This window comes from Lepisma saccharinum, chromosome 2 (genome assembly GCF_977018435.1).
Source record: "Lepisma saccharinum chromosome 2, izLepSacc3.1, whole genome shotgun sequence".
NCBI lineage: Eukaryota > Metazoa > Arthropoda > Insecta > Zygentoma > Lepismatidae > Lepisma > Lepisma saccharinum.
Genome location: NC_139230.1, coordinates 97,141,063 through 97,149,149, shown reverse-complemented (window position 1 = coordinate 97,149,149; position 8,087 = coordinate 97,141,063). Strand labels below are relative to the sequence as shown.

The 8,087-nt window shown below is 36.7% G+C and overlaps 1 long non-coding RNA gene across 1 annotated transcript; it reads right to left on the bottom strand.

The window, feature by feature from the left end:
* Positions 1 to 418: 418 nt before the first annotated feature.
* LOC145984471 (uncharacterized) lies at positions 419 to 7,846 on the bottom strand. Its single transcript, XR_014441323.1, has 3 exons — positions 7,806 to 7,846; positions 5,486 to 5,626; positions 419 to 529 (listed from the first exon to the last, which is right to left on the bottom strand). It is a non-coding gene; the product is annotated as an uncharacterized LOC145984471 (long non-coding RNA).
* Positions 7,847 to 8,087: the final 241 nt, after the last annotated feature.

The following is an 8,087-nucleotide window of genomic DNA, read 5'->3' as shown; positions in this document are numbered from 1 at the left end:
TTCCCTTTTACCTACACTAAATTCCATGACTCCACATCCCTTTGAGGGGTCAAGGCCTACCAGACAAACAGCTTTTCATTGCATAATATGTGCTTAACGCATTGTGTACCATCAGCACTGTTACTGGTGTTCAAGCTCACAGTATTTTATTTATTGCATGTAGCTCCCCAACTGTTATGATGTTGGGTTAATACAGAACTTTGGAACTCCAAAGAGTTCAAACCAAGAACCACTCATATTAAAGACAACAACAGTAACCAAGAATTCAGCTCTTCTATTTTACTAATGACTACAAAATATTTAGAATCCAACTAGTCAACTTCTACCCCTTTAGTATATTACTTTCACTGTTCCTCCCCTCAACTACAGCAATTAAAGTTTGTATGCGCTTACCTTTGAAGCATGAAGATGGGTACACAAAAATACTCCTATACAGGCCAGACTTGAACCCGAAACTCATCACAAGAGCACTTTCTCCTTTATGTTGCATGTCTTTGCACAGGGCCAAGAAAATATTGATGTGAAGTTACTGTAAAACAAAACAAATACCATATTTACTGGTATGAAACAGAGAACATTCAAGGTTTATTTAAATTAGCACTGGGAAAATATTACCATACCCAGGTGGTGTAAATATAATAGCAATAATATTCTTTGTAAAACTATAGAGGAGACAGATTCTGAAATATACTTATAAGCCAAAACAAAGTGATTAAAGATATAGCATATATAGCATACTCAATTTAGTTCATTTATATTACTTTTCTGTTCATAAACGTTTATCCTATACATAAAAAAATGATTTAAAAAATACAAGACTAATTTTTCCTGTTTATATCATATAATATGAATGCGAAACAGTCAACACTTTATCACAGAGGAACATTACTTGGAGCTTTGAAAATATAATAATTAGGGACTTATGTGAGACTAAAACAGATGAAGAGAATGCATGGTTTTGAATTATGTAATTTGTATATGAATTACAATTGGAAACTCTGCATGACTTATCTCTCTTTTCTTCTCTTCCCTCCCCCTCTCACTCTTTTCTCCTTTCCATCCCACCACCTCTCTTTCCCTCACAAAAGGATAGAAAATTTGAGAGGGAGAGAGAAAGGCAGATGGAGGGCTCACTCTATCACTCTCCTATCCTCTTCTTACTCTTTTCTTCCTTCTCTCTTTCCTTTTTCTGTTCCTTCAGAGAAAGGATGACTGTCTCACACACATATTTCTCTGTCTGTCTCCCTCTAGGAGAGAAGAAAAATGGAAGAAATGCAGTGAGAGAAAAAGGGAGAGGAGAAAGAGAGAAAGGGAAGATGACACACACACACATATTTCTCTCTCTCTAAATGAGACACACACTCTCATACATATGTGTGTGTGTGTTGGAGAGAAGAAAAATGACAAATCCAGTGAGAGACACAGAGAGGGAGAGAGAGATAAAGGAGAAGAGGGAATAAAAGACATGAGTGAGGGAAGGAGTCTATTTCTCTCTGACAAAGAGAGAGGCTGAATAGAGAAAGCAAGTGGAAAGAAAAGAGAAAAGAAAGGATGAAACAAAAAGAAAAACAAATAAAAGGAGAAAGAGTTATAACTGCTCCTCTACCACTTTCCATGACTAAATGTCATTGTAATAATTAAATTTCCAAGTCTTTGATGTGTATAAAAGTTTGTATGTTAACAGAAAAGAATACCATTCCATATCTCAAGCAATTAAGAAAGTGAAAGAGAATATACATGACTGTTTCTCATGTTGGCCATTATTTTTGTATAGTTAAGTTACTTAAAATAATTTATCACTTGCACAAAAAAAATATTTAGAGTGGTGTATTCTGGATTTTCCATCTGTGGATGATAGTTTGTATTTAAAGGTGGTATGAAAAATTTAGAGCCAAAATTACTTTATGACTTAAAAATGCATATTCCACATGTCATTAGGATAATAGGCATTGCTACAGACACTTTTGTTGGAAGCATAAAAAGAGGTAATATGCACAAATAGATAAAAGAAAATAAAAGAGGCAAGATATAGTTATTGCACATTAAGCAGTATAAAAGCAACATTAAACAGCAAAATTTATATGATATCCTTATCTATAACATCTATGAGTATAAAAATAATTTTCCACAAGAGAATTCCACTACTGAAAGAGAGAGAGAGACAGACAGACAGACTACAAACATTAACAGTTAAGCATATTGAATTAACCTGAGTTCATTTATAAAGCTGGTATCAAAGGTATGAGGGGGTTAAGATCTGATCATTATGTCATCCAATAAGAAGCTATTCAGATTGTGAGTGATGTTATGAGTTATCAGGATTTTCGAAAGGAGGAGGGGTACATTAGGGTGTTTCATTTTCCCAAAGATGTGATTTTCATATGACTTTGCTTACGCCCCGAGTCTCAGTGATGTAAAAGATATATATGCCAAATTTCAAGAAGATTGGATAATATTTAGGGGTTGCACACATTGATCACTTTTATCTCAAACTAGTGAAATTTCTAATATTGAAGTGCTTTGTACTAATGGGCTTCTCATGTATTTCTTTCATCTTTTGCATGTAATTGAACTTTAAAATGGGAACCAAAAGAGGAATTTGGCTGCTAGAAAAGGTGCCTAGTGGTGAGTTTTTAGGAGTTCGGCTCCCTTCAAAGGAACAAGTACTTTTAGTTTTTATTTACCATTACAAGGAAATGAAATAAACACTTTCGGATGCTGCTAAATCTACCAGTACTAAACTACAGGAAGTGTGGAGGAAAGCAAATATCCCTGTTAAGACGGAGGAGAATATCCGTGCTGGTATACAGAAGCTGTACAAAGAATACCAAAATCTGGGTAAAGAGAAATCGAGAAACACGGATAAAGCAAATGTGAAACGGCAGATTTGGAAAGGTGATCTCGTCGAGTTATTTGACATTTCACGGCAAAATGTGATGGACATGACTAGCGTATCACAAGAAGATAAAGAATTTCTTAGGTCACAAAGAGAAGATCGTATGAGTTCGTCAACGAGTGGAGTAGACAAGGTTTTCGCCTCGAAAATAAGAAGTAAGTGTACAAAAGAAGACAAGAATGATTCATATAAGAATAAACATTACAAAGCTATCGCTGAAATCAATAAGACAGTTATACTGGAAGACTCATCTCCATCATCAGCAGTACTTAGTGATGAAGAGGCCGAGTTTTCGCCTCCAGCAACGAAAAAATTACATTCAAGTCCTAGATTAAAACCTCTTGTTCAGACACTCACGTTTACTTGGGATCGAGAACAGCTCTCTATTCAACAAGCAAGTACTTCATTTATAGCAACTGCAAAGAGCCTTGGCCACGATGTTTCAAAAATTTTCGTATCTCCAGCTACCGTTTACCGAGCTCGGGCGATCAATAGAAGTAAAATGGCAAAGAAAATCGAAGGGTCACTCTTTGAAAATCCTACTCATTTGGTCTTGCATTGGGATAGTAAACTGTTGCCCTCAGTTGCCCATGGGAGTGTCAAAACTTTGGAAGATAGAGTTGCAGTTCTAGTGACTGGCAAAGATTTTGAGCATTTTCTTGCTGTATCTGTTGCCCTGAAAAGCACTGGTGAGCAGATGGCTGAAGTAGTTATTCGGGAAGTGGACCGATTTGGGCTACGTGACAATATCATCGGTATGTGTTTTGATACTACAGCATCTAATACAGGACTGATCCAAGAGGCATGTACGTACCGGAATTGAAAGGGAATTCGGACGAACATTGTTGTGGTTGGCTTGCCGTCATCACACCCATGAACTAATATTGAAAGGAGTGTTTGAGGAGTGTTGTGGCGTACCATCAAGTGGTCCTGACATCCAAATTTTTCGGAAGTTCCAAAATCTGTGGGCTTCACTTGATAAGAAGTCATATACGACGATGCTGGATGAAGAAAGTCCCGTTTAAGGCTTTCTAGAAGAACAACGGGTGAAAATGGTTAACTGCATCCAAAATGTCCTAAAAGACGGAAGTCATCCAAGAGAAGACTACAAAGAGTTATTACAACTCTCACTCCTGTACCTAGGAGGTTGGTCTCAAAACGACTTCAGTTTCAGGATCCCAGGGGCTCTGCTTCAGGCAAGGTAGATGGCAAAGGCAATATATGCACTTAAAATTGTCCTCTTCACTAAACAGATGAATATTCCTCAACGAGAATTGAAAGGAATGAAACGGGTTGCACATTTTGTCAGCCTCATATATGTTCGCTTTTGGCACGAGGCAATTGTAAGTCGATGGGCTCCAAAGAATGATTTGGATATGCTACAGCTTCTGAGCACTTACCCAGATGCAGACGTCAAAAAAAGTGCTCTCACAGTTGCTAAGAGACACCTTTGGTATCTGTCAGAAACAAACGTAGGATTGGCGTTTTTGGACGAACGTATTACTCAGGCTCATAAGGAAAATATGACTAAAAATTTTAGAAACTAAACCTGCAAAGAAAAAGGAAATGAAACGATTAGAGGGTAAAAACCCAGTTTTTGAAGGAAAATACCTGAGCCATTTCGTTACTAATAAAACAAAGACGTTCTTTGAATTGTTTGGGATCCACGACGTGACAGAATACTGCAGTGATTCTCTAAGAAGCCATGTGAACGCTCTTAAGGTGGTCAATGATACCGCAGAAAGAGGAATTGCTCTGATAAAAAAGTTTAACGAATCGGTCAGGGACGAACAAGAAAAACAATTCTTGTTGAGGGTAGTCGAGTATCACAGAAAAGTCGACACCAAGCGAACAAAAGAAGGGATTGCATCGTTCAAAGTTGATTAATATAACACACGTTTTGCCTATCATACTACCTATTAATCTTAGTGTCTAGTTTCAATATTATTTTAAGTTTGTGATTTCTAGTTTTCCCAATGAAAGTAATTAACATTGAAAAATCGTATTCTTTGCCTATTTTTACAAAACTGATCAAAGTGTGCAACCTCTAAATGTTATCCAATCTCCTAGAAATTTGGCATATATATCTTTTACATCACTGAGACTCGGGGCGTAAGCAAAGTCTGCAAAAATTTTACATTTTATTTTTTGCTTTACAAAATGAAACACCCTAGGGTACATATGCTTATTTTTATTAATGAGCCCTCAATTTGCCATTTTTTCTGCCTTTGATGTGTTTTTTTTCAACATTTTTTAAGGAATACTGAGCAAAAGAGGTGGTTATAAGTTGTGACCCCCACCAACCCCCTTTTGATATGCCACATGGATGTTGTGTCAAGCAGTTTAATAAATCTGACCCTTAAATGTACCTAATGTTGAAGCGAAGGAAATATATTCTGAAGACAGTTTAAATTAATTCAACTTTGACTTCTTCTATTTATATTTGTTAACTCGCAAGTCCAAATTTCAAACACGAAGAATACTTTCATCATGGTAAATTGTCTACGGAAAGTGAGATCTTCTTATCACTGATTGATTTGGAAATGCAAATATTCATGTTTCAGATAACAATATGTAACACACACTTACCTTTTGCATCCTTGGTGGGTAGATATCCACAATAAGCACAGAATAATCCTTCTTCAGTCGAATCATATGCCTCACAATTCTCTGCACGACAATAGCTTCTGAATATTTCTCTCTTGTCTTCATGACAGGAACAATAGGTGCCTTAAGAATAATAATAAAATAAACTTTTGCATGAGAACTAGTGATATCAAAACAAAATACTAGTTGAGTATATCAATTTAATTGCACAGTTAAGAATAATGAACAACAGACAAGTAGCATTTAAAAATATTTTTTTTTTATAAAGTCCTAGGATGATCATTTCATTCTTATTACTAAGATGAGTGATATATATATATATATATATATATATATATATTTATTGTTTAAAGTGATGTTAGTATGGAATGTTAATTCGATATTATCCATTGTCTAGTTCTTGAAACTACACTGGATATGGAAAATATCCAATTAATATTGCGTGTTAATGTGGCGCGCCCAAGGAGAGTTATTGGTGGGGGTTATAACCCCCTTTCGCCTGCACTTAAAAAAAAGAAGAACGCCAGACGTACGAAAAAATGACAAAATGAGGACGGACCACAAAAAAAAGTGCGCACGCCACTGATAGAACCATTGTCTCTAGCATTCATGGATTTTTTAATATAATATTTCTTATCTTTCACATATATAAGGTTAAGATATTCTAGATTTTTATTACGCTTACTCCTCTTTTCTAAAAGAAAAAAACAACATCCAGAATGTGTAAATGCCTCTCGTTCGTTTCCCTATTTCTTTCCCCCTCTCTCGCTTCCCTATTTCTCTCTCTCCCATGTACTCGTATTTTTTCCCTTTACCCTCTCCCTCGGTTCTTGTATTCCGCTCCCCCCTCCTCTTCGGTGTATGTCTATGTATCTCTTCTCTTTCCTTCACTCTCTGTCCGGTTCTTCAATTCTCTTCCTTTCTCATATTCTCTGCAGCTTCTTTCATCTATTTTTTCTCTCCTTTAAAGCACTTCTTTCTTATGATAACATGCGAACATGATGTAAATATGTCCAACATCTCCTCATAAGAAAAAGTGTTTTAAAATTAAAAGAAATAAAAGAAAGGGAGACGGAAGAAGCGGCAGAGAATGTGAGAAAGGAATAGAATTAAAGAGTCAGACAGAGAATGAAGGAAAGAGAAAAGAGACAGATAAAGATAAAGGAGCGAGTCGGACACACACACACGGTGAAGAGAGAGAGGAGGAGAAGAGAATTGTTCGAATTGTTGGTTTTAACTCCACTTTATGTACAAATGGGTTGGTCGGAACGGACCTATAGTTTAAAGCGTGATCCCAACCACTGCGCAATGTGTCTGTAGCAGGTATCGAACCCGAGATCCTTTGATTACAAGCCAATGACGTAATCAGCCATCGGGAGGGAGACCGAGGACAAGAGAGGAAAGAGGCCGAGTCAGAGACAGGCGGGCGAGAGAGAAATAGAGAAACACAAGAGAGATGAAGCAATAGAAAAACGAGCGAAATAGAGAAGCAAGAATTGGAGAGAATGATATATATCTCTGTGGATATAGTAAAGAGAGAGAGAAAGAGGAACTAGTAGAAAAGAACAAACAGAAATAGAAAAAAGACAGAGAAAGAAATATAAAAATGGAGAAAGAAATAGATGAGAGAGAGAGAGAGAGAGAAATATAGAAGCAAAGCAAGCGAAAAGAGGCAGGCAAGGAAGAGGAATAATAACAGAGAGAGAGAGAATAAAGAAGAAACAGGCCGAAAATGTGAGGGTACACATAGGGAAATAAATGCTCGAAAACAGAGGAAATAAACAGGAAGGAAGAGATACTAAAATGAGAAATGAAGATGGGAAGCTTTAACGGAAAAGAAATAGACAAAAACGTTACAAACAAAAGGGAGAGAGGAATGAGAAGGCAGTTTTTTTATTCCAAAAAGAGAATGAGGGGTCAAGTGATCGCGAGAGAGAAAAAGTGTGCTTTCTGCCATTTTGAAATTTTATATGCCTGTATATTTGCTTCACGGCACTGGGATTGTCCGCAATGACACAAATAAATTAAATAGGCAGAGAACAAAAACAAGGTAGCATTGAACTCTCACCTAACACATAACTTAGTTCTTGCAACTATTTAGATAACAACGAAGCTTAATGTGAAACTATTATGGTATGGTAAATAATGGGCCCTGAAGCTAATCTCCCATTTTGGTGTAATCGTTGGGTCTGACCAGGTTCTTTCCTTTATTCGACCGTTTATAATTAGGCAGTTAAATCAGAATTTCAGCGAACAAAGAACATATAAAATGAAATTGTAGAAAACATGCATAAATACTTACTTTTCTTACTCCGAAAATCTGTGGTGGTAGTTCGTTCTCTCCTGAATGTGCACAGAACTACACTACACAGCAAATCTTATTCTCTTTGCTACACAGTACACAGTACACGAAACACGTGTCGCGAGAAGACGCCAACCAAGCGAAATGCTTCCGGCGATTGCGAAAGTTGTCGTCAACCCCTCACGCCTCTCAAGATGTACCGTTACGGTGATGAGTCATCAGGGGATGTTTGTCCAGAATTTTTCTGTAAGTAAGTAAGTATTTATTGCTCATCTCATGTGC